This window comes from Gymnogyps californianus, chromosome Z, assembly GCF_018139145.2.
Source record: "Gymnogyps californianus isolate 813 chromosome Z, ASM1813914v2, whole genome shotgun sequence".
Lineage (NCBI taxonomy): Eukaryota > Metazoa > Chordata > Aves > Accipitriformes > Cathartidae > Gymnogyps > Gymnogyps californianus.
Window position 1 is genome coordinate 58,115,136 of NC_059500.1, and position 27,633 is coordinate 58,142,768.

The following is a 27,633-nucleotide window of genomic DNA, read 5'->3' on the forward strand; positions in this document are numbered from 1 at the left end:
GTGGAAGAATTACAGCTGGCAAGTCTTTACTCGTGATCATGTGTGTTGGAGGGACTAAAATATTTTTAATACAGACCTGATGCTAGCTGCTGAAATATTTCACAATCTCTTTTTCCGCCACTTCTTTCCTTCCACTCCCTTTAGGTCTCATATTAGAAAAGTGCTTCACTAACACTATATTACAACTGAAGATATAAATCTACAGATCAGGAGAGCTAAAGGTTCAGACTTTGACATAGTTATTGCATTGATTAAATCTGCTTTTTTACAGGTAGTCACATTGTTTGAGGTCTGTCTTTGTCATGCTTTTTCAGAGTACTTGAAAAAATACTGTATTCCAGATACCCTGTCTGGCAGTGGTGTGTGCAACGCTGAACTTTGAGTGACCTATTTGAACAGATCAGGGATGAATACAGTGAATATCCTGTCTCAGTATCTATAAAAGACATTGTACAGTAAGTATGGCACTACTGTAAAGCACATGGCTTTCTGCTAGGCAGGCGGAGAATGAAAACTTTTGAACACGGTGCAGTGCAGATGGTTTACTGCTGTCATTGTGTGTGTCAAAGCATGAGATTTGAAGAAGGAAATAACAATACTTAGACTGGATGTGCGTTGGTAAAAGAAACAGGTGAAAGATGTTTAGATGTTCCCTCTGATGATATTGCAACCAAATGGTTTTGTCAATGGTGAAGGAGGGAAGAGAAAAATGAAGAGATGTTCTGGGTGTGAGGCTTGATTGGGTACTTCTGTCCCATCAGCTGGATCTGCGGGTTGGGGACAGAGTCAGGAGTCGCAGTTCCCTAGCCACTGTTGATAAAGCCTGTTCCTGAGTTTTAAGAAAGTTTGTCTCACTGTTCATCTGCTTTAGCCTCAGAGTATGTCCTGGAAAAATCAGCAGCCAAAGTCGTGAATGGTCTTCATGGCAGAAATCAGACCAGGATGACATCAGACAAACTGAAGTGTGAGCTTGAAGGAGAGGAAACAGACGAAGAGCAGAGGCAAACATGTGGGCTGATGGCGTGTGGGGGTAGGGGTGGCCCATGCAAGGAGCAGAGAACAGCTGCAGCTAACTCTGCAAGCCTCTCCCAAGAGCCTGTCCCAACAGGATCACAGTCAAGCAGTCCGAGAAGCTGGAATAGCAGTGAAGGAGGGGATGGGGGCCTGAGGATGGCTTTTTGGATGAGGAGAGAAGCTCCCTCAGCGGATGAAAATAGATTGTTCCTTCTCTGCCTTAAAAAGGCAGGCGGGAGGTGGACAGACAGCAGTGCAAGGCTGTGCTGTTGAGGAGTGGGCAGAAAGGGTTGGTGTTTAGTGTGATGAAACTTTGTCATTTTTCTCCACCTGGTCTGGTTGGAGTTGCCATGAAAGGCATGGATAAAGACTCAGGGGTTAACATGGTGTACAGGGAGATGGCAGCCTGGAGGATCGTCAGGTGAAGCAGGCTTGCCTCACGGTGGGCTTGTGGTGGTTGCCAGAACATAGTTTTACTGGAACCCTCTCTCAGTTTAGCAGCCGGGGTGGGAATATTTTATGTAATGCTATGAACAGTGATACTAGTCTTGATTTTTTTTTTAAATTCTTTGTGATTTTGGAAATTCTGAATTAGTACAGCTCAAACATTGCTCCTCCCTCAGAACAAGTGCTAATGAGTGCTCACTTCTGTAGGGATAAGAAGATCTTTGTTCGGCTCCATCCAAATATTGAGTTGTAAACTTTGTCTACTCATGTTGTAAACAATGATTTGCATCTAATAATGAATTACTAAAGCACACTGTGTTCCTTGCTCTTTTAAAGTAGCTTAGATGTGCTTTAACTATCAACACATTTATGCTAGCTATGTGGTTGTTAGGGATAATAGCTATGTACTTGTTAGGGCGTTTAGCTACAGAGAGGGGACAAGGTCTGCGTATCCTGGGCAGTGGGTCTCTAGCTTGCATTTCTTGGGGTGCATAAGACCTGATAGTCACTGATCCCTAGATTAAACAACTTCTGAACATGTCAGATTAAACAATTTCTATAACCAAGATATCTGACAATCAAATGGTAATTTGCTATAGTAATTTTGACAGTTAAAAACACTGTGTTAATGTACTTAATGCAAAAGTGTTTTCTGGCGGTGTTTTTTGTTTTGAAGATGTGCATTATACTTATAGTCAAGGGTTGAATAGCCAAACACTTAAAGTGAACAAAACAAGACATTTACCAAAATAGCGCTTAAAAGATGGAGACTTGGGCGGTTTATAGAGGCACAGTTAAAAAGCCATCAAACCAATAAATTAGTCTGGGAATGGGGAGAGATGACAAAACCTAAGGAGTCATCAAAACTTGGGATAAGGATCATTCTTGGGATGAATGAAGTCTGCTTGGCCAGTATTTTGTACTGTCCTGGTAAAATCTGTGACCTGTGAATTTTCTAAAAGGAAAACTCAGCCAGACAAAGCCTTGTGTGATGTATTCCCTGGGTCAGCTGTTCAGAATCACTCATTGCCTCCTGCTTAACTTTAAATCTGCTCCTGACTTGCTATTTGTCATCTCCAAGAAGTGAATGTGAAACTTATGTTCCAATTCCTCTCCTGTAGTTTTTGTCTTCTCTTACTTCGACTTTGCATGGGAGGAAAACTTTAAGCATTTGGCTTACTGCAGATGTATCTTGTGCAAACTCGAGCAATGCTTCCTGAGTAAAATATAGGATTATACCAGTTATTCTTAACACTGAGAAGCAGAAATGTAATCTGTGCAAGAGTATTGAGCATTTCTTTTTGCTGTTTCTATTTTTCTATGCTTTCATGTTTTTAAGAAATCCTAAAATCCAAGACCTTTTGTTTCTCACTTGCCATTTACTAACTGATGCAGTTTTATTCCCCTGTAAGCACAACATTGCCTGCTGTATCCCTGCTTCAAAGGCTTTCCCTTGCTGCTGTCTTTCCCATCTGCCTCAAATTGGTATGCCTGATCTAAAGCAAGCTGAAAATCCTTGACTATTTGGGTAGTCTGAGCAATATTTTAAAAGCTGCTTGCTAGCCAGTGGCAAGCATGAAAATTGAAGTGTGCTCAGGGAAATATCTTTTTAAGAAGCACACATCATCACATGGAAGGAAGGTGGCTGTAGGGGTGAGATCTTGTTTTTTTTCAACAGGTTTTGTTCCCAACCCTAGATGAAGTCTACCTAGTGTCTTTCTATTTTTTGGAGGCAAACAAAAAAACCAGCCAAAACCCTCCAAAACCCAAACCTCCTGAAGTTTTCTAACTCCTGTTCTGCCTCTTCATTTTGGTTTAAGAAAGAGGAGTGTTTTTCCTGGCTCCCTTCCTACTATTCTCTCTTACATCCAAACCCAGTTCTGCATCTTCCCACTATTGCATCTTCTTCAACCTTTCCTTTTGGGAGCGTTAAGAGACCTGCTGCCTGTTTATAACTGACAAGTAACCTCCCACCCTTTACTGGTGTTCCCTGCTTTGCCTCAAACAGGTATGGGTCTTTCTTTATCCTGAATGTCAGGAGCAAAAGTGTACAGAATCAGTATCATCTCTCTGGTTTTGTAAAGACAGTAAATGATGACTAAAGTACTGTAGCAGTCTGCATGTTCAGAAACTTAGTGATACTTTTATGTTGCCTTCACTTCTTAAGCTTTTTTGCTGTAATGAGAAACAGTAACTATATATTTTAATGAGATCTTAAATTCTAGGAAAGTTCATTCCCCCAGGTCAAGCTTCTTGTTTGCAAGGGATGGAGGTTTGCCAATATGCTGTGCTTGAAAGGAATCATTGTGCAGTATTTGTCCTTTTAAGCCATCCTACCCCATAACTGCGTGCTATCAACTCAAGAATGCTGCTTTTTACATGAGAACAAGCATAATGACATGGAAAACAGATCTGCATCTTTTGATTCTCACTTGATGTTCAGACTGGGGCTTAATAGGTGCAAAATTTGTCAAAAGTCATCTAGACATTTGGTTTATTGATAAGCATGTGTCTACCCCTTGGTGTAGTCTGTTTGCATGAGGTTTCTTTCTCATGCAAATGACTCTTGTTACAGCCTAAGCCTCCCTGGCCTGAACAGCTTCCCTCCTCTTTCAGAGTTGAACCCCAGCAGCTGTGATGCAACCTAGGAGAGGTTTTCTTCTCCTGGCTCCAGCTGCTGGGTCCTGGGGAAGGAAGCGGCTGCCATGGCACGGCTGCGGCTCGTGCGCCATGCTCCTTGCTGGCTGAAGCTCTTTATCCTTGGAAAAGAGAATTGATTTGGCTTCAGTACAGGCATGTTTGTTATTTTGTACAGGGCAGATACTATTGCTGTGGTGGTAGCAATATATTCTGGCAAGGGAAACCCTTGCTAAAGTAAAGGTGTAAGCCATATGTAGTCCTCCTTACAATAGAGATGCACGCTAGCTTCACTTCTGCTTGTGCCATTCCTGTTTCCCTCCTTCCTGCTGTGAGCAGCCTTGTCGAGGAGGGATAAGAGATCTGTTGCTAGTTACCTGGAATTTATTTTTAGCTAGGAAAACATCCTGAGATGGAAATCCAGAGTCAAATTACACCTGCTCTTTGTTCTTTGTTGTTGCAATGTTCCTTTATATCTGTCCTGTTGATTTTTAATCCCTGCAACACCTTTTGGCTCTATTGTGGAGAGCAGAAGGGAAGTTTTATTGATGACTGATTTTTCCAATTGTTGTGCTTGAAGGTAGAAACACCAGATACTTTTTGTTCAGCCAGTGCTCTCCTCTGATCCTCAAAGGGTGATTTGATGGTAGCCAGATGTTAGTCATTGTTAATCGTCATCCCACAAGTTCCAGGCATTAAAACAATGATTGCCTTTTATCCTTGAATTTGGAAGCTATTGCAACTCACTTGGTATTTCAGTTCAGCATTTGATGTAGGAATGGTGAGCTGTGTGATACTGTTAGTGTGTTGGGCAGTGAAGAAAAATAGTGCTGGCTGTGGCTTTCATTGCATCTAGAAATCAAATTAGCATTCAATATTTCTAGGTTATGGTCCCATCTGATTCTCCCCAGGAGTGCACATATGCTTAAGTCCACATACCCATCACTGACTTGCTGATAAGACATTGTCACAATTAAGTAGGAAGTGTGTAAATAAATCCCAGTATTCATGGCCTAACTATTCTTACTCATAAGTGTTATCTCAAATAATGAAAGGAGATGTTTGGCTTCCCTTTTACTAGGGAACTCTCTGGTACAGTGGAGATCAGTACTAGAAATGACAGTAGTGAGTCAAAGGCTGGTAATAATATGTTGAAAAGCAATAATGAAACTTTATGAAAATAGCTTTCTGCTAGACACCAAGGTTGCTCTCTAGGTACTAATCACTTGTTTGAGGTTATTGGTGCTTCCATCAGGATACTTGTGGAGATCTGGAGGAATCTCAGCAGTTGTAGTAGCCTGTTCTGGATCAGAATGGGTTAGGCTTAGTTGCTTTAGTTTAGTTCAGTAACCACACTTAGAGATGGTTGCCAAGCTCCTTTCTGCCCAAGATTCATTTCTGCTGATGAAATAGATATATTAGAGAAGACCTCTGTGCAAGCACTATTGAGCAGATGAAAAATTATCATGAAGGGGTTGGGTCAGGGCTTTGAAAAGAAGCAAAAAATCCCACCCATATTCTCCTTCTCAATCTTAAATGATTCCAAAGTATCAGCTTTGGGTTCTTAAGAAAATATTTCTTGTTGTTTTGAAATGATTCCCATCCAGGATGCCATTAAATACTGCTTAGTTACAAAAAAAAGGTTTAAATACATGTTAAGCATAAAAAGAGCGATATATCTGGAGTGTTCAGTGATAGTGCTGAGCCATTTTATTGGAAAGCAGCCTTTGCAGGTCAGTGTGCTTGTCACTTTAAGGGGTAGTGACAGGGACACACAGCCTTTCTGTGCTTGTTCTCACTGCTAAGGGTGGATGGGTTATGCAGCTGTAGCATCTAACTTGCTGCGTCCAGATGGTCGACTTCAGATGCTGTGTATGTGGTGCCACTTTTTTGTTAATAATCCAGATATGGCCCATAAATCCCAGGCTAAGAATTCAGGCAAGAATGTAAACTTACCTTGAGCTGCACAATAGCTTAGCTGGCTCTGGCCATTTGTGCCTTTAAAGCAGAGTAAAGCATTTTCAGAAGGTTATCAGTACCACTGTCCTCAGGCTCATGGCAATGCCTAAGTTTGTGGAAGAGATGCTAATAGCAAGCATACATAGAACAAGTATTCAAATCAGGTAAAACAGCTGACTTGTGAATATATCTCCTGATATATTCACATCCTGATGATGCCCCTGCTCAACAAAGAGCAGGCATGTAAATCTTCTTTAAGATGTTGGGGTAGTGACCTATAATTTGGTGAGACAGCCTTTGTTCTCCATGGAGCTGAGGAGTTCTCATCTGTTGCACTAGCCAAAAAAAATCAAGCAGCAGTTCAACTCTCCTACGGATAATTAGACTAGTCCCTCTTAGTCGTTTGTATGTTCCATGTAAATGCACAGAAAAATGTCTAGACACATTTATAAAAAATATTGATTGAATTCTAGCCTGACATGGCTGTAAGTGCTGTGTTTCAATGCCTTTGGAAGCAACTGAGTAACTTTGAGCCTTCAGTCCTTGGGAATGCTGTTTTTCTTGTGCACCATCTGTACACACCTGTCTGTTCTCAGAGTGCAATGCTGGAATAAATGACTGTGCTCTCTAACAGCTGTTTGAATAGTGTCCAATACTGTTTGTGTGCAAAGAAGCCTGAATTGTTGTACCTTAAATTTAGGGCTAACAGTACTCAGAACCAAAGCTAGTTACAAACCTGCTGCATTTCTGCAAGCCTGCACCCACAAGTTGTCTATAGGTTTTATGAGTCCATCCTCTGAAGTAGGTAGTTCAGAGAAATGACATGGTTAAAAAATAAATTACTCTGTTAAGTTCTGAGAAATTGAGACTCAAAGGGTTTTGAGACTACTTAGTAAACATATTTGCACATCTTTGTGTTGAACATGCTGGGGAGCAAAGTATAGAGCTATGGGATCTGTTGTCCAGCCAGCATAACTGTCACTCCAATTTATATTCTCTGGCATGCTTCTGATATTCAGGCTGTTTTTCATAATAAAGTTTGAAATTAACACAAACATATCCCATTCAGAAGGCATGCTTTTAGAAACAGAACTGGAATTATCTTAAACTATTTCCTTTGAGTCTACTGACAGTGTACCTGCCTTGTCCTGATGGCAGGAGGAAACTGCACTGCATTGGACTTGCTCTGTAAAGTGTGCAATTAACTTTCACCTTTGGATACTGAGAGCCCAATACACTTAATCATGATGACAAACCCTTCTCTGAGAGTGGCTTAGGAGCAATATGAAATTAAGATACTTGCTCACGTAAGTAGATGAGAACCTGTTCCGAAGAGTAATAATTTCAGATGTAGTCAGACAGAAAGTGCTTTTGTAAGTATTTGGAGAGGATTTAAAGCAGGTAACAGATCTGGCTACTCCAGTGGTTTGACTTGAGTACTGGTCCTTGAGTGTAAGGATAAAGAGTACATACAAAACTGTGCAACATCTTATTCTGGCTGACAAAACCCAAAATGGTACCGCTGACTATCTTTTTTAGATCTCCAGTTTTTCATCAGAAATATAGTGCTTTCCTCTTATGGTTTTAACTTGCATACAGGTATGATAGATATGACCGATTACACTCGACTCACCCAGGTGGGCATTGGTTACTGCTCCTTCTCCAGCCAGTCAAGCATTCTGTGGGGAAATTGCTCTTTAATCAAAGACCTGATCTGCCTAGTAAGAACAGAAGTGATTGCTGCACCCAGATTCAGTGAGCACAGGAATTAGACAAAGCCTTTCCTCTGGTCCTTTGAGAGCCATGCTCCCCTCTCATCTTCTACCACCTTCACAGGTGCGGAGAAGACCTGTTTTTCCACCTTTTTGAGAAGTTAAGGTCTATCTGACTGCTTTTAATTCACCATGCGATTTTAGTGCATTGGGTTATAGCCACAAGCAGTGGTCTTCCATTTTAAAAAAGCAGATAGAAAACCAACTCTGAATTTGTCTGTATTGAAGCATTTTGCTTTGAATAATTTGATGTAAAATACAGGAACCAGTAGGGTTTCCTGGCATTAAAATTATTAATGTTCAGAAATCCTCATTAACATTTTTGTTAAAAGGCAAACAGTACATTGGTAAGCCTGTTCCACCACTGCATGAAAACGCACCATCACGGCTTGATAGAATAAATTTTTTCTAACATTCAAAAACAGAGCTTTAAAAACATCTAAATGTAGAACAGCTTAGCTTGGAGAGCCTTCTTTGTGACTCTCTTTTTAAAAGAAATGTACTGCTAAGGTAGCATGCCACCAGCATAGCAAAAACCAAGAGGTGGAACTGAGGACGTTTTTTGTTAGTTGAACATGATACAAAAACCAAAACTTGCTGAAGGCCTCTGTGCTTTCAGTGACTAAATGTGAAGTGGTGTTAGTAGCCAGTGGGGGACATTGGGCTGCTGGTCCTGTTGCAATGTGGCAGCTTTGCACTTCTGCAGAGTGGTGCTGTGGTTGATGTGACAGCTTAGCACATGCGAGTTTTCTCTTCTATGTGGGTCTAAAGGCGCAGATAATGACGTCCCTCCACTGCTCTTCTGCTGTCAGAAGCACAGCTGCAGCAGAGGCGAGAGGTTGAGACCATCTGAATGATGCCTCAGTGACTAGTGTGGACTGACTCGGGGAGGGTGGAGATGGGACAGAGCAGAGCTGGCTTAGCACCAGCTTTGCTCCGTAACCACCTTCTGCTTCTTGACTAGAGGTCAGGAAAGTGAAGTAGCAGATGACCTAAAAGAAAGTAGAGCACACTGTACAATACTGTAACATGGGGGAGGCTTTTTTAATGGTAATTGTGTTGGTTTGTTTATGTCATGAAGAGCAGAACCACATGCAAAGTACATAAGTTGGATATAAATCATCAAAATTGTGGTTAATTTTAAACAGTCATTATTACTTTAGTGACCAGAGGTAGCAACTTCTGGAAAAAGTTTTGAGTTTTTGGTGTCACATGAAGATGTACACAGGCAGTGAATATAGTCACAGCATTTCTGGTGTTTTCAGCTATCCCCATTATTTGGGAGGGGAGAAATGGTGGTTTGAGTCTGAAGTGGGGAAACATCAGTACAGCAAACCTGTGTCTTGCTCCTTTAGGCACCACTGCCTTCAATGAGCAGTGGTCGTTCTTTCTTGGAGTAGCTGTCTCTTAAACTTCCCAAACTTAAGCAATTAATAAATCCATCATTTGCATAGCTTAGCATGTAAAGTGACTGATTCAGTGTGCAGTTAGCCTTTCTGGTTAGTAAATACTTTAAATGAGACTCTGCAGTTGTGCAAGATCAGAGGCTTCCAATATACCTTGAAAAGAGTTAGTGTTAGATCTTACCTAAGCTACAAAATAAAAGCAAAAAGGAAAATAACGTACGTTAACGTGTCCCATCCTTTTATGTACGGACAATGTTTCTAGTGTCTTTGTCAGCTGTGGAGAGGCATTTTAATCTTCTGCCCCCATAGTACCCTAGTTCCCAAACTGTGTCAGACTCTGAAACAAAGATTGGCTCTACAAATAAGATCCAATTAGTGACTAAAGAGGAAACATTCTTCTCAGGGTGGATAAGTGTCTGGATTCAGTGAAGAACTGGAAACACTTCTGTGATAATTAGCATTATTCCTCAAGACAGTCTGTAATGAGAAATTGTTTCCATAGTCCTTTGGGTCTCTTTCCATCTATTTCTCTGATTGAAGGGTTGGACGGGGTTGAGTAGAGAAGGCTTATTGTAGTCCCATAGCCCTGCCTTGTGCACAGGGTTAGTGAAACTGCTGCTAACAGCTGTGGAAACTCTCAGCTGGCAAATGCAGGTAAAGTAACTTGCAGCTCAATGTGCGCTCACATACCTGCTATGCATTGACCATTAATAAACCAATATGTGCAAGCACATGATCACATAGCTCCAGTTTTTGGGACTGTATAGTTGTATCTGCCTGTTCACTTCTCTAAGATGCTCTTTTTCATTTAAGTCAATAATGAGATTTTTAGCTGCTCTTCTGTACTGAGCAGCAACTGAACTTGTGTGGACCCCATGGTCCACTAGAACAATAGAAACCTTTGAATTGCGCATTCTTCCCTAATGTGGCTCTCCCCTCGTTTTGGAAAGTGAGTCACAGGCTAAGCCTGCCATAGTTGCCAGAAAATGATGTAATTTGGATAATGTAATATCCCACGTACAAACCAAAGGCTATTTAGAAATCGGGCTGACAAGAACGAAAAGGAAATAGCTGCATATCAGATGCATATCTCAATTTTTAAATCAGTATAATTGTGTGTGCGCTTATTAAATACAGAGGTAGTGCAAAAGGCATAAAGAAAAGCTGCAGTGTTCCTTGAACCACGTTTTCAGATGACTGCAGGATGGGTAATCCTGTTCTCCTGCTGTCTGCCTTGTGCCAGCAGTAGTTCATGCAGCCAAGCTGTGTCAGACCAGGGAATTGGTCTGGTGAAGCACTAACTTATGTATCTTGTGGTGTTGCATTAGTTCTCGGCAGGATCAGTTCCCTGGTCCCACTCCCCACAGCCCCTGGGGCACTAGTGTGGCCAAAAACTGGAGGGAAAATGCAGGCAAGAATGAGCAGCGGAGAATGGGAAGGGAAGGAGGGAAGCATGTTAACTTGTCCCGTGGTCATCTATCTGTACCTTAAAGGAACCCTGAAATAATGGCCTTAGCCTCACTAGAGTGGCTTGACATAATTTCAGATGCAAATGTCTAATGTATTAACATGAGATGTTTCTTTGTGTCCCCTTACCCATCTTGCCACATGGTCCAAAAAGCCGATGTTTGCTGATGGCCCTTGTGCTGTTGGTGGGACCCAGGGAAGGGCTGCCCTGGGGAGTAACTTGCCATCCCAGGACTCCTTTGCTGCAGTAGCTCAGGGTGGTCTAACCCTGACACACAGCGGATGGGGGTCCTGGCCAGTGCCTGGCACGGGCAGGTGAAGTGCTGTGATCCTGCATCGAATAAGGCTGGGACCAAAGTGTTTTCCTTTGTAAAATGGCAAAGGCAAAAGAGGCCAACAGGTAAGATTTGGTAGAAAAATAAACAGTCTTATAAGCTCTTTTTTTTCCTTCTCCTTTTGTTCTCCTGTCACTGGCAGATGTATCAACTTGAGTTCTGCTGCTTTGAGAACGTACATGGAATTTCATTTGCTACTAACCATCACGCTTTCAGATGTCTGACCCTGGCCTGGAAATATAGTATACGGTGTATCTTGAAGATAAATGGACTGAGCAGCATGTTTCTTATTACTTCATCTCTGTCTCTGTGTTCTGTATTAAAAACTAAACAGTGAATAAAAACTGGCATGTAAACTGACCCACCTGTATTAAGCACAGCACTAAGCAAGATAAGTCTACACCTACAGCCGGTGCGCTTCGTTTCCCTGTGTGATATAGTGCTGGCTTTGCCTCCTAGAGCAGTGTGCTTTGCTGCTCCTGCTGCTCCTGGTTATTGCAACCAGAATACAAACAGATGTTCCTGGTAAGACTATTAAATACAGCATTGAACTCAAATTCATCATAATTTAAAACTCTTTCTGAAAGAGGTCTTTGCCCTTTGACTGTCCCTAACTCAGATCATGTCTTGGGCCTGTAACTTAAAAGGAGTTAGAAGGGGTCATTATTTGACTGCCTTCCACTTCTGGAGTGGGATTTCCTATTTACGCACTGATGTGACAGGTGCCATCAGAAAAGATTACTCTGCCACCAGCCTGCAACTAGAGAGCATTGAGTATCAGATATTATTCATCCTGATGCAGATAATTGTTCTTCAGAGGTCAGAAATGCGTTACCCAAGAGATGTCCACAGTGCACAGTTTTAAATAGGTGTAAAAAACCCAAACAAACCCATAAATCAAATGTGTTAGGCATTAGGAGAGCAAAATACTGAACTACTTGATACAATTTCTGCAAAACTAAAACGGGTTGCAATGCACTCCTCAGTCATTTGTTTCAAGCCCTGACCCTGAGTTGCATCCACATTACTTCAGTATTTCTAGATGTTTTTGAGTGTCAGTAAACACTCTGCTTTCCTTTGACATGTATAGTCTCCTCTCTGAAAACTCTGGCAGTGCAAACTCACATGTGTTGAACAGAGTTGAAACAATTCCAACACTTAGACTGGAGCTTCACTGTGAGATTTGTGGATCCAAAACTGGGTAACTGCAAGGCTGTTGGGCAGCCTTATGCATGTGCTTGTAAGCATACATGCTACTAATGGAAGTTACTACAATAATATAAATTTATTTTTAGTCTTGGTAAAATAGAAATAGAATGAGTCAAAAATTCTAAAAATAAAAAACCAAACCAACCCAAACTTTTAGCTTTTTGAGAAGATGCAAGATGAAGGCAGTGGCAATTGCTGAAAACTAAGAAAACAGATAGGATTAAGATTTGTCATGCAGGTATTTTGTCATAGAAAACTAAGTCACTTTGACAGAGGACCAAGGACAGACTGAAAGACTTCCTTGAACCAAAGAACTACAATTCTTTACAGGTTAGTTTTTGTTCTTAAATACAGTGCTGCTGTTTCATTTAAATAGCAGAAATGGATACAATACAAATAATACAAAAGCAGTGTTTGAGTTCTGGCCACTGTTGAATGGTGGTAATTGGCAATATAAAGACAGTGTTTCAGTTTTGCTCACCATCATTTTCTAATAAAATTCCTCAAAGTAAAGGCAGATGTGTGGTTACTGCTATATAGCAATTACTCTAATGTTTGGCGCTGCCCCTTAAGTAAGCAAATATCTTCATTTTAATTTAAAAAAAAGTGCATGTAATGTTTATGTTTGATTAGGAGCCCCGTAGAAATGCTGCAAAAATTTGCATATAGGAAGGTCTAATTAACTGTAAAATTGTTTAAAAATGCAATGCATTAAAAAAAACCTGAAAACTTTCTGAAAAAACCTAAGTTTAGTTTCCCTCTAAATCTAGTGTTTCCTTGACCCTGTTTCTTGCTCCACACAGTTGGTGTTTCTCTGTTCAGTTGTGGTAAATACTTCAGCCTGAGATGTGTGCTTGTCGTACAGTGCTGTGGTAGCAGGAGGGTATTTTTTTCAAAGCAAGCCAGAATGGAGCAGAGAGGCAGTGTTTATGTAAAGTAAGCTGTGTGAAAGAAGTGTGCTATAATTCAAGAATAATATATATATTTATAAATGTAGAATTAAGTTACTCAGGACTTTGCTAACAAGCTATTCGTATCTTAAGACTACATCTGCCACCAGAGTGGTATTGAAAAGAACAGCTTATCTTTCATTTAACACGTTTGTAGGAGAATCAATTGGCAAGGAAAACCTTATTTCTGAAGGATAAATGCTTACGCTCTTTCCCTGGCCAGCCACACTGAACACAAAGCACTTTTGTGCAGATATCTAGAAAAGAATAATTTCCAGCTCTTTGAGCGAGTGGTATATCTTTGAGTTAGGACATTACGCTGTGTGTATGCTGGGCACATTCTGCTATTTTTCAGTAGAGCTAAGAGAAGTAAAGACTATGTAGTTGCAGTGATCAGTTGATGGACGAAAGAATTAGTCTGGGATTTCTCTCATTGCCAGGTTCACTGTCTGTTACTGTGCATTAACATAATTTATGCTTGTTGAATAACAGCATAAGCTCTAACAGTATGAGTAGAAAAACAATTGCTGTTAAATACTTTGGTTTCCAGTAGCTATCAAGTGAGTTCATCAAACTTGCTGCTCAGGCAGGAGCTGTGTACATCTCATCCAGCCTACTTATTTCCCATCCCCGTTTGGTTCTTTAGGCTGGGTGTATGTTTTGTTTTACTTTCATATGCTTCTCCTGCCCCCCACCTTAAACTGTCACCTTGATGTGCTTGCAGACTGCCTGCTCCTCACAGCAGTGCCCAGCAGAGGTATAGTATGAGTGACAGATGTTGGTCAGATGTTGAGTCACTGGGTGGGCAACACTTGGGTTTTTGCTCAGCTCTTGAATGCCCTTTGCCCAGCCACTTGCTCTGCTTGACTATCATGCCTCAGATGCTTGTCTTGTATGTTGGCATCAAAATTCCTCAAACGCCTATATGTGTATATCTATAAACATCTTTCCCAACTAGATACTGGATTTTCAGGTTACCTTAAAGAATTTGGTAATGCTGGTTTTGGTTTCTTCTGTATGAATGCCTATTAGTTCCCTTCATGAGCAGCCTACTTCTGACAGATCCATAACAGCTGAAATGTGGGTTTGATTTTTTTTTTTTAGATGAAGCTTTCAGCATGCTACTGCATTGGTCTCAGTAGGGCTTAAGCTATATGCAGTGTTGAGGCGGGGTGGTATGAGGAAGGACACATGCAGGTATCTTCTGAACACAGTTTTTGAATTTCAAGGGACTGGACGTTTGACACTAGGACAAACCCACAGTCCTCTGATAGCAAATATGTTGAAAGTAGCTGAATGCTTAATTGTAAGCTTGGATTCTGTTGCAAAGGTTTGGTTTGTTTGAGAATGTGATGCCATGGGAGATAGGGTCACTTTGCCTGGGGGCGATATATGACTTGGCAACCAGATGGAGATCTGCTTTTCCACTTTGGAGAAATTCCCCTTACTGTAGTGTGGTGATGAAAACACACCACCAATCTAGGCAACTTGGAAAAGTCTGTCTCCAGAAATGCCTCCTGCATGTAAGCTGGTACTAGAAGCAGCTGAAGTTTTAGTGGCTGACTCTGTTATGAGGGACCAAGAATGGCAAGAAGACCATGCTCATTCCCTTTTTTCCATTTGAAGTAGAGGAAAGTTGTTGTGAGAGTCTTCAGGGGTTTTTGCAGCCTAGTGAGAAAAAACAACTTGCATCTCTGCACAGGAAAAATCTGCATCTGTGGACATGGGACTTCAGCTGGGCTTCTCATTTCATTGCAAGAACATTTGTACTACTGAGAGGCAGTTTTAGAGTGTAATGCTCATGTTCAAAATTAGGAGCAACTGGGCTGTTAAGTTTCTTTGAATATACATATTAGTTTTCCTGAGGAGGAAGAGAGCAGTATGGAGACATTTTGATTATGTTGCATCTTCATATGGAAAGCTGAAGTAAAATATGCTGTTTAAGGATTTGGCTGGGTATCAAAGGAAGTGTGCAGAAGTTCTGCAAGACATACTTTTTAAAAAGATTAAGGCAAATGTCTAAGAACGAAGGCGCTCTGTGTCAGTTAGAACTGTGTATTCCTTAGTTTCAAGTTCTATCTGTTAGCGTAATTGTACACATACTCCAATGCTCTCTTTCGGGCTCTCCCTCTTTTTTTTGTAAGAATTTCTTGAGCAATTTTAGGTTCAATACTTCAGCAAAATCTGCTGTGACCATAAGCAACTTCCCTCCCTTGGTCAAGCACCGCTTCCAGTGCTCATGTCCAGACTCCTGATAATACCAGTTGAGTTGATCTGCCCGTATGGATCTTGTGCATTCCTTATAGTTGTGAAAATCTTCCTCTTGCTGGGGTACTGCTGCATCTTGTTCTTGACCTGGGCTAAGGTACACCACACCTCCACACCCCCTTTCAGACCTCTGTCAACATTGTCTACTGGGCTTTCTCTTCCCCCACTGTAAATCTTGCTCTCCTGGCGTCCATCCTGCTGGTCCCCCTTATCTGGCTGCTGCTGTGGTCGGCTCTTCCTGCCCATTTCTCTTGTTGACAGGAACCGTGTGGCATGGTGACAGTTGCGCTCCTCTTCCTCTCCCCTGTGGCAGTTGCTTTCCCAGCATTGGTGGATGACTAGCATCTCCATGCTCTCCATTGCCGCCTTGCCTGCCACTGAGCAGGCTGGTCAATTCATTATTTGTATTGTTTTTTTAATATTCTTAGCTAAGCTTTCAGCATGCTGCAGGAGAGATTGCCGTGAAAGCTAGTAGGATCTCCGTGGCCCTCTTTTACAGGAGGACTTGTACTGCCCGCAATAGTCAGGCTCTGCAGGCTACAACTACCAGTAGCTCAAAATACACAAGCCCTCCTAAACCATACAAAAACATGGCCTACAAGTGATAGGGAAAAGTGGGGATCCAGTTTTAGGGTTGTGCGGCTTCTGTCTGTAACTGCAGCAGCATCTTCCCAGCCTCCATGACCAGCACTGTGCAGGCGTTGTACGCACTTGGGATAAAGTGCAGAGAAATGGGAAGAGAAAAAGGAGGGGCAAATTCGCAGGTCAAAATAACAACCTAAGTTGCTTAGGTCTCAGTGTAGGGCTGAGAGTTAACAAGCTGTGATAGTTTGCTGATTAACTTGATAGAAGTATCTAGGTCACTAGTAGGCTTGGCAGCGAGGTAAATTGACTTAAAATATTTCTTGGTTCAAGTTCATGGGTGTAGGGGATTTTTTTGCTGTGTTAAATTGTTGGCTAACTGTGGATCAGAGACCCTGAGTTAACTGCTGTTTATTAAGAAAATCAAGAGTGCTCCTGTAAAGCATTTTAATGTTTGTTCTCTCTTGTCCTATTAATTTCCACTTCAGTAAACACAGTTGTACTAAGTATCTTTGGAGGACTCTCAGTATAATAGTAACGTGTCATCTTTTTAATGTGAAATTGCATGGCAGCCCCTTAAGCCTTTTTAAGATAGAGTAATTTTTTTGCAGCAATAGTAAAGTAAGCTTTACCAGCCTAAGAATTACTTTCCTAATGAAAGGGGACTGATCAGGATGCCTGGGTGCCTGTCTTGTGTTTCACTTTGGTGATTTCAAAATAAAAATGACTGGTGCTACTTCCGTCTTCTAATACAGAGGTTTTTACGTTAATTCCTGAGCCTGAAGGCACTTGGAGATCGTGGGGGAGGTGGTACAGCATTATTTCCAAATAGGGCACTGTGTCGGTTAAAGCAGTTTGCACCAGCTTTTTTTCCATTGAGCTTCTCTGTAGTTTTTGTTTTTCAGAGAAACAACTTCTATAGAAATCAATGAGCAAACCATTCTCTAGGCTTCGTGCACCTAAAGGTTTGCTAGAGGGTTAAAGCAAGCTGAAATCTCCCTGGAAACACAGTTGCTGTAGTACATAAGCTCTATAACTAGTTTGAAATAGTCTCTAAAACCTGTCCAGTTTTTCCTTCTGATTTTAAATTTCTTCCATTTTTATTTCCTCTTCATGCATGAACAACGAAACAAAGGAGCACTTTGTTTTACATTTGCCACTTTGTGTAAACCACTGAGGTTTCCCATAAGTAGTCTTAAACATCCAAAAATGGGTTTAATAAGACTTTTCATGCACATGGCATCTCGTGTTTAAACGAGGTGACCGGTAATGGCTATAGCATTCTGGCTGGGGTTGTGCAGCTGCTGTGTGCAACGCTGTTGGCTTGGGGTACCACTGGCAAGGAGTCGCTTTTCTGCTGGTGGTTGACGTGATGACGCTGAATATCCAGAGGCATTCACAGCTTGCCCTGACTGGCAGCCACAGTGGGAAAGGTGTCACAAGGCAGCAGCGCCTGGGTCAGCCGTGGAGGAGCGGTGGTTGTGTTACAGGGTACATTAGCCAGAGCATGTGGGTTGGCTGGGGGGAATCAGCCAACGACATAGATGCTGATAGGTGGTTTGCCCTTTCAAATTATTGAAAAACAGGGGTGGTTTTTTTTGGCTGGATAGAAGAAAATATTTTTATGCACTGATACTTTAAGTCATGTGGTGGTAGGGTTCTTGGTTGATGCTAGGTACCATAAGCCAGACTTGATATACCATTGACCTGTTTGTTGCCTTTAAATCAAGTGATGTCCTGGTACCTCACTTTTGCCAGTGCCTAATATCTTGTCAGGTGACAGGCAGGCTTAGCTGATTAAGTATTTCTTGAACCTTTCTTACTGTCTTGTGTAACCTGAATACTAGGGCATAGACGGTAGGCTTTTTTCACTTGGTGATTACTCAGAATGACAGGGATATTTCACAGCTTGTTCTTAGAGATGAGATTGTCTTGTGTGCACAGATGTTGGGAATGGTGATCTCAAAACCCTTAAATTGAAGTGCTGTCACCAGACACTGGGTATTTGTTGCATGAGATACTATTAATTGCACCGTTAAATTTTTACCATAGTGATCACAATCAGTTTTTTCTTCCTAGCTTCGTCTTTGAATTACAGCTCCACTTTCACTCTGTCCTATTGCTACCTAAGTGCATTAATATAAGCTGTTCCAAGGGAAGATTTTTGAGTTTTGCAGCTAAATCAGCTTGTTCTAACACTTAGCTTCTCAGGTCCATTTTCTTAAAGGAATGGTTTTATTCCTGACTCTTAAATACTGTCTAGAAAGATGTTTTTGAGATGCCTGTGAGTATTTCATGCAGCTTTTAGTCATATGTCCTCAATAAAAATTCCAACTTGCACTGACAAAATTGTAGCCAGGTCTTCACCAAGAGCTCATATCTACATATCGTATAGAAATTTTGGATATTGCCCTTAGTGTAAATTGATGTCAACTGGCTGCCTCAGCTCTCTGTAGAAAACACTATGTAGTTTTAAAACTGGGATGATGATATGGTCCTGGAGGATCCAAAGCTTTGTTCAACAATTCTTAGTTTGTTCTGACGATAAAGGTCAAGCTGCAGAGCATTTGTGATTTTTTTTTTTTTTTTTTTGCTGCTTTCTGTTATAGAAAGGCTGCTTATTCTCACCAGTATAAAGTAATACCATGAATTTCTTGGGTTTTTATTTCTTTGTGGATTATTAAATGCTGTTATGCTGCTGCCTATGTTTTTCTCATCTACTGCAGGCCTGATTTGTACGCATATGCTTCTCAAAATTTTACAGATTGTTATTGAATAGGGGAGTTATACTTAGGGGAGTACTGTCCCTCCAGCCACTGAAATGGAGAGCATAACCATAGGAAGAAGAAAACAGAAAAAGGTAACTGTAGGTGCTGTGCATGGAGTTCCTTACCTAAATGCCTTGGTTTTAACTTTGTTCCTCTGTCTTGTGTTTCTTTTTGACATGGGACAAAGTTTAAACTTTGCAAAATCCCTCTTGTTGCTGTTTTGCAGTGTTTACATAACACTAAATGCTTTTAACAACAGTTCAGCCTTTCACAACCTGGCTCTTTCAGTCTTTTCACTTCTTTAACATCTTGTTCTCTCATCCGTGTCCTTTAATTCTTACTTGGCTGCTGTCCTGCACCTTTCTTTAAGAGTCCCAGCTGCCTGTCTAGTAGATGTACTTCTTGGATCCTTTTTGTGGTTTCTGTACCTGCATACTTGCTGCTAGTTGCTTTTACAAAAGTAACCTTTGTCAGATGTTAGTAAAATATAAATACCTGAATCTGATCCAGTGGATGTGAACTGGTCAAGGAGTCAAAACAGCACCCTGCATCCTGCCACGCTTGAGTTTGTTTTCTTGCTCTGCCATAGGTCTTCTGTGTGGCCTCGACACACACTTTAGTCTGCACCTCCTTTGGGGGTTTCTGCTGACCCAGCTGTATCAGTTGCCAAGTAAATACGCAGGTCTGCAGGTGGAGCTGTGTCTTACTGTTGCTGGTCTTGAATAATGGACTTGGCTTTAACATCCGTACAACATACAAGCTTTCATGCTGAATCTACACTAGAGGTACTTCCCTTGGTCACTTTTCTACCCTAGAAAAGTGTATCGATTATAGACATGATGGTAATGTTTATGCCTGTCATCTTGCCTGTGAAGAAAGGTAATAGCATATCCCTCTGGACAGCTGAGGACTAATACTTGCATGGAAGGCACTGTGCAGTAGTAATGGGCAAACACATAAAATACCAGATTTTGATGTAAAAATGACTGTGTTGTTTTGATGTTTCTTTAGCTGTCCTTCCATGTGTGGCTAGCTTGACAGCTGCTAGAAATAGCACATCTGGTGATGCACTGGAGTTTGGGAGACAGTGAACAAAAGATGCAGGTTCCCTGATGGGCAAGTTTGGTTTAGTTTTAGTAGTAGCTTCATCAAAGTCACTGTTGGATAGATCACTTTGTAGAGACTACTGCTCTCTTTTCTATGGATTTGGAGAGTAATTACTGCCATGACAGCGTGTAGACTTTGGGTTAAAGACTTACTGTAACTGTGACTAAGATTAGTAGGGCTACTGTGTGATGAAAGTATGAAGGTTGTCTGAGGGACCTATTATTGGCTATTTTACTGTAATATTTTTGTAGCTTGCAAGGGGCACGTATCTTCTGCTACTTTTCTGCTCAAGTGGGTTCCTTGGAGGACTATTAGATTGTGCCAGGCCAGAACCCTTTAAATTGGTAAATCTGAAATACCATACACTGGGTTTTTTGAGAGGGTGCCTTCAACTGTCTTACCATACTGCAGCTGCAGAAGACATAATAGAGCAAAGCAAACTGCAGTAGCGTGTAGCAAGGCAGTATAATGTGCAAGTCTAAACTATGGTCTTGGAGTCTGCAGTCACAGTGTTTTTCTAAAGCAAACATTGTGTGTTTGGGGGAATAACTTGTTTTGCAACATTTCCACACCAACAAATGCTGTACTGCATAAAAATGCTTTTATTGCTGTGTCTCCTTCTGTTTATGAAATCAATGTCTATACAGACTGGCAAAATACTAAGTTTAGATAAATTCACATGCCAAATTCGGCTTCCCTCCTTTTCAGATAAAAGCATTATTTGATTTGTAGTGTGGGAGGGAGACCCTTTGTGTTTGCATGCGGGACTTGCTATGGAGTTCGTTTCTGCACTACCTAAAATATCATTAGTGGTTTGAGTCTGTCATCTGTCTGAAATTATGCTTTCCAGGGGCCACTGAGCCACCACTGCCAGACTAACACAGGAAAGACTTGCATTTCTGCCGCTTTGGTCTCTGCTGCCTGTTGGAGTGAAGGCTGTTAAAACAGGTCTAGACTCTGCAACTGGATAAGCATGTCAATCTGAGTCGTGTTAACTTAATCGCACAGACTTTGCAAGGTTTTTAGGAGAGGACTGCTCTGTTTCATCCTTTTTCCCCTTTTCATCCAAATGAAAAACCAATTCCTCCTGTAAAAAGGGATACTTTAGACCATACCTTCCCCAGATACTTTTTTCCCCTGAGAAGTTTGAACAGTGACTTAGTATTTCTACCTCATTTGCTCAGGTAACCTGTTGGGTACTGTTCTTTCTGTTGAGAAGAATTAGGTGAGGTTTCTTTGGGAGAAATACTCGCTGTGGCTATTCAGCCTCCACCAGCATGGCGAGGTCCCTTCCCCGTACCACTTTCTCTCCTGCCTCTTCAGCATTTGTCCCCGGTCCCTGGCAGCTTGGAGCCAGGCCAAGAGCAGGAGGATAAGATGAGGCATCCCTGTGACCATCAACTTGGTCTTTGTTAGCATTGGCCCCTGCTCAGCATGTTATCTTGCAGAGCAGTCGTCTAGTTTGTGGTTGATACCCGGTGCTAAATCTTAATGTCTCTGCAAACAGAGAAGACAGCAAAACAAAGCCTTTCCAATTGCAAAGATTGGGGGCTGTAAGGAAACACAGGTGCGTGTGCTGCTGTTGCCTGTTGGGGTGTTACTGGAGAGTCTCTAACTGGTTTTTTCCCTCACCGCAGAAGTGCTGAGTAAACAGGAGTTGGCTGCTGCTGGGTGCCCAGCAGCCTGCAGTGGCCATGGGGCCATGCGGGGGCTCCAAAGCGGGTTTCTGGAACACCACCTTGCCTTGTGGACTCTAATCACTGATTAACCCACATAAAGGATGGTTGGAATAAAACAGATTAAAACAACAAATAGTATCTGTGCTGCCATCTTGTGAACCAGAATTTTATAACACCTTTAAGGTTATTTTGTAAATATGGCCATGTTGCCATGGCAGCTGAAATCTAGTGTGGAAAAATGTTGCTGAAATGATTTATTGCTGGTGTAGTGTGCTGTACAGGGTGGGCAAGTTGTCACTGCTGTTCGTTTCTCCTCATGTAAATTGAATATGAAGTGCATCGGAAGGGCTTTATTCAGGGAAATGAATGTTGCAACAAACTTCATGCAGGTGTGCACAACTCAACAAAGTACAGTAATGCACAGTGAGATCCATATTATTTTAATACTTATGCACAAAGTATCCACACATGAATGTTTCATAGTTTTCAGTGTAGCTCTTGCTGAAAGTCAGTATCCTCCCTACTGAAATCATAACCATAAAAATAAGCTGAGATGCTGCTAAATCTAACACTAGCTGTAGATATGCAACTTCGAATTTGAACTGACTTACGGAAGGGTAAAAAATTAGAGCACTACAAGTAAATCCAAAATCTCTTGCTGAAGGATTTGACGCTCATTTTACGTGCTGAATTTCTGAAATCTTGTGTAGCCAAGTGATTCACGATGTCCTTCACAACGCTATCTTCATGTTACTTCTTGTATGCAACATAAGAGAAGTGGTGATCGGAATGACCTGCATCATGCCTTCCTTCCCCGTACTGCTCTGGTGACCCACGATCACAAAACATTGACTTCTTTCTAACAGAGTATGTTTTTAGGATGGATAAAACTTGAGATTCAGTAGAGACTGTCACTGGAGTATGAATCTCATATGAGCCTCAAATTTAGAAGACAATATTTCCAGGGTGTCTGACTCCAGGAGTAAGTTGGCAGCAGAGGGCTGTAGCTCTGACTTGAGCCAAGGCTCCTAGCTGTAAGATTTGGGGCTGAATGCACCAGAATATGAGGAAAAAAAGGTCTGAAGAAAGCAGTTTTCTCAGCTGCCTGCTCTGTCACTGCGCTCCACAGCCTCTAAGTAGAGCCTCCAAGCTTGTGCAGTTTTTTGTATAACTCGTACTTTTTGCCATGATAGTGTTCAAATTGTCTGTATCTATTTTCATGGAATGGCTGGAAGCTTTGCATGCATTTGCTCTGGAAATAGGCTGTGGCTGTTTGTGAAACCACCTTTTTCTAAGGTTTCTGGTTTAGGAGATGTATCATGCTAAAGCTTGCAGTCTAATGAGAACAAATTTCAAAGTTAACACGCAGTCTTTCCTTATAAACAAATCAATGCCACAACAACCACTTTTGCTCTGCCAAGCAACCCACCTAGTTTGCTTGTGCTGCTCTCACCCTCCTTTTTAAAGCAATATTTATGGGACTGTTGGTGGGGGAAAAAAATATCTTTTTTGCATTAAAAAACAAAAGTAAATGAAGAGTTAAGAGCTGAGATTTCCTAACAGATCTTTAGATTCTGAAACTAGAGACATAATAATGTGGAACTCTAAATGGTGTGTTCTCATGCTTCAGACTTGTATATTTCTAAGTATCTTCAAAAAAAATTTTAACTTAAAAATAATCACTTCACAGACATTTAAAGTTAGAATCTGACATTTTGTTTTGGGACTGATTGTTGTTACTCTTATTTTCTAGCAACAAGATTTTTTTTACCCTTTGTTTGGAATGAGATGGCTGTATTGTAATCTCTAGGTCAACAATCTGTTTCACTTCCCCATAGTATGTGTGTGCTGAACCAGACTGAAAGGCTGTGGTTGTGAGCTGGGGAGGTAGTAAATGGGTGGTAACTTATCGTTACTTTGTCTTCAATATACCTTTTTCATAGCGGCATCCAGTGTTCTGAGCTTTGGCTCTGGAGTCCTGTCTTTGCTTCTCCAAAGGTCTGCTTCCCAGGAGGTAAAAACCTGGTGCCCTTGGATCCACATCTTCTAGCATAAATCCAAAAGGTCAGGGCAGTGCAAGTATAAATTTTGCTGCAACATCCAGTGTGTGCCAAATGCGATGGGCTTTGGGTGGGTTATACAATGTATTCTCTCTTCTCAGTTGAACGCTGGCTCCAGCATTTCCAGTCCCTTAGCAAGCCATGTGTGCTTTGCTGACCACACAGACTGTCAATGACAACTTCATAACTGGCTAAGTTCATAGTGCAGCACTGGTGTTTCCAGTTCCCTTGACCTTTGCCTCAAATGAGATTCAGGGGGGTTTTTTTGCTTTTAAAGTGCAAGCCTGAGCTCATTATACTGCTGCTGTTTTGTGCGGTCAAATGTGGAAACTGGAATCTCTTGGTGAGCAGCGTGCTGTTTACTGCTCGTGGGTCTGGCACAGAAGTCATCATTGTTATCTTGCCAGAAATTCACTGCTGAACTGCTCTGCTTCGGATTGCCAAGAGTCAAAATAGAATTGAGCAAAGCAAAAGGAAATTGTACCTCAATACTTGCTCCTGGCAGGCTTTCCAGTATTATGTATTGGAATTAAAGTTTTGGAGATATATTTCCATTGATCAGGTCTGGGTTTGGGATTTTGTCTAAGGCAAATCCTTAGTTTCTGTGCTGGCAAGTACTGCAGTATTATGAAAATAAAAGCAGGCTGTATTTATTCATACTGGTGTATGATCCCAAGTATCTCTCTTCAGTAAAACATCTGTTTATGTATGTTTGGACCCAAATGATAAGACTAAAACTGGTATGGGTAGCTCTGCAGGGCTGTTCTAATGATAGCTAATTTTTGATGGTGCTACCCAGGACTTCAGTGATGTTGCATGTTTTGGTCTGCTTCCTGAGATTGCCTTTTGTCTCTCCACCATGGAGTGGGGTTTGGGTTTAGCTGTAATGAGTGACCAAGTCAACCACCATGTTCACCACTGTGGCAGTTTTTCCTGGCATACATCTGTGAGTAAGTTAAGGTTGTTAAAAACACAGTATTAGTTATGGGATTGCATTGTAGAAAAAGAAATGGCAGAAATGCATGTGCACATTTGATAGCTATAATAGTCCTATTCCAGAAGCTTCTTACTGAAGAAAAACATACCATCTAATATTGAGTTATAGGCCCTTCCTCTTGTAGCCACAGTATTAACTAGTTTTTGTGGGGAATAGTTTCTGCAACAGACTTAAATCTGATGCTGATGCAGCAGTACTCTGTGCTCAGGAAAACAGTGGGTGAGCCAAAGGCAATGGTGCTTTTTTAGCCCCAAAGAAAAATAAATTGCTCCAAAGGTACCTATAAATCCTTATTGTCAGGTAGATATTCTCTGTTTCACTGAAAGAAACAGAAGTAGAAGGGTTTCTGTTTTTTTCAGTCCAGTCTACTCCTGCTGTCGGCACCATGTCATATAATAACTTTCATAAACTCACCAAACTGTGTCTTAAAAAGCAGAACATCACAACCTTAAAGTAATGCTTCTTTCTGTTTAAAACCACAATTCCCCTTTAACTGAATCAGTGTAAAGGGAAGAAAACTACTGTAATTGCCAGCATTGGGGAGAAAAGTGCTACAGATGTCTCAATAAACACTAGTAGAGAGAGTAACAGAGTTGGGCAGCTTTTTGCATAACTAAAACTTACAAAGTTGTTTGTATATTTGCAGGATTTTATGCAAATCCTGAGGTTTTTCCTTCCTCAGATTAAACATGTGCAAAATGGAGTAAATCCTTTCACAGTAGATCTTGTTGTAGCTAAGTTCTGCAACTTTCAGACATTGGTAAACCCTGTCTTATATGTAATACAGCTGTAGCTGTGTTCTCAGTCTTGGAGACTGATTCTCAAAAGCTGTAAGTTACAGTTGCCCTATTGCAGACCTGTGAGTTTTTCTAGAATGGATATCACTTACAGATTTTTAGCTATAAATGGAAAGAAACTCTTTGCATCTTTCAGGTCCGCTCCATTTACTTCTCTCTACTTTTTTTTCCTTTTTTCCACTGAGTTACTAACATTTTCCTTCTAAAAAGAGACTTGTTTGCCTGTATGTTTATCTGGACTTGTTGGATTGACAGCTGTGTTCTTCATTACCCTTTTTTTTCCCTCTGGTTTCTTTGCTTCCTCATACTGTTTCCTGTTTGTTCCTCAGTGTATTGCATTTACCCACTAGACAGGGTAGCCTCCCTGTCCAGAACAGGACGGTTCCAGATTAATCTTAAAGGCTCATCACCATGCTGGAAACAAATCCAAAACAGTTTTGCTGTTGTTGAATAACAGGAGGTTTGAAAAGCTGAGGAGTAGCTTTCACCTTGGATCAGCATGTCATTTAGAGCTTGGAAAATGACTCAACTTTATATGGACCCTTTTATAAAACCAGATCCAACCCACCCAAATGCATCCTTTCCCCTGCCTCCCAAACCCAGCAGCAGGTTATGAATAGCAAGCGCTTTGTGTCACAAGAACAGGAATTTGGGAGGTTATAAATTATAACCTAGACCTGCTCTGAAGGCTGCCATTCTCTCCTAGTGTCGTGCCCAGGTTGCTATTAGCCGTTCCTTCCTAGCACTAAGCAATGCCTTGCTAATGGACATTCAACAATAAGGCTATTAAATGTAATACCTGGATCAACACTGACACATGGAGCTCTTTCGGCTGGCGAACCTATTGTATGGTGAAGGAAAGCCCGAGGAAGAGCTGCTTGTGATGTTAGGGCAAATAGCAGGGCTTGGCTGGCTTTTAGGGGGAGCTCCTGCACCAGCTGATATTTGGGCCAGGGGAAAGTTACCTCTAAGTAGCAAATTTTTGTACCAGAAGGGAGAAAAGCAATTTGGGGGGGCACATGTGTGTATCTTCAAAGGCAGTTCCAATGTAATCTTTTTTTTGGAGCCCTGGACTGAAGATGTCAGAAAAATGTTTTCATAAGAAAACTGAGAATTAGAAGTGTAAAGGATCTAGTGTGAGGTACCAAACGCTGCTCTGGGGGCACAGAGTTTATCTCGCTGGAGATGGTCCTTTGGACAACAGGGTCAGCTTCAGCTCATGGTGAATGCCTCCCGTGACTCAGCAAGCTCCTCCTGCTATCCGTACAACTCTTTTTCTAGAAGACACATTTTAGGAAATAAATTCTATAGAAAGAGCTAACTGACTCAGGTGAAACCCACATTTGCTGGGAGTACACATTCTTTGTTTATTCTTCCTTGTTGTCTGTTTTGGAGAAGACAAATGTTGTGACGTTTTTGTGACATTTTGCCTTAGTGTGTATCTATTTAGTCTATAAAATGTCATTAATAAGGATGACTTTTGGGTCCCTTGGCATGGGTCCATAACATGAACTTGCAATGCCAGATGGAGCAGGGAAACTTGTCAGGGATACAGTTCTCCTCACCAAAGCAGCTTTTATACTGCAAACTACAGTTCTCCTAATGACACTCACTCCATGCAGTTTTGTGTGATATTGTCCCAGATTTATGGCTGGTGGTTTCCTGAAGAGCTATATGGGTAGTCCGTGCTTCAGTGAAACAACTTTCATATGTCCTGTAACAAATCCAAAAGTGCAATGGAGTAGGTAATTTGTCTTGAGTTTTAATGTGAAATAAAATGATATAGTGGGCTTTTTTCTTCTCTGTGGTGGGGCAAAAACTGGCTCATTTTCAACTTGGATCCTAGCTTTCTGGTTTCTGAAGTCACCCCTGTGGAGGTGATGTTAGATTTGTAATGCTGTCTCACGCAGCATACAGTAACGCTGCCTTAGTGACAGTAAGTAAAGCGAACTAATGTCTTCAGCTTTGTTCTTGTCCATTTGTAATGGTATTAATGTCCTTCGAACAGCAGAGATTGGCTAAGCAAAAAGAAAAAAAGATACTGGGAAAGAACTAACTAGATTTACAGCTCTTGCAATGTGATTTAGCTGCTAGAAATGAGAATAATATCACAGGGCCAAAACACTTAGACCACCAATGTAAGGAACTTCTGGTCCAGTGACTAGGATGCTAACCTTTC

At 41.3% G+C, this 27,633-nt stretch overlaps 1 protein-coding gene across 3 annotated transcripts in view; it reads left to right on the forward strand.

The window, feature by feature from the left end:
• Positions 1-27,633, forward strand: part of IQGAP2 (IQ motif containing GTPase activating protein 2) — a 129,209-nt gene that overhangs the window by 37,031 nt on the left and 64,545 nt on the right. The window lies entirely within an intron of this gene.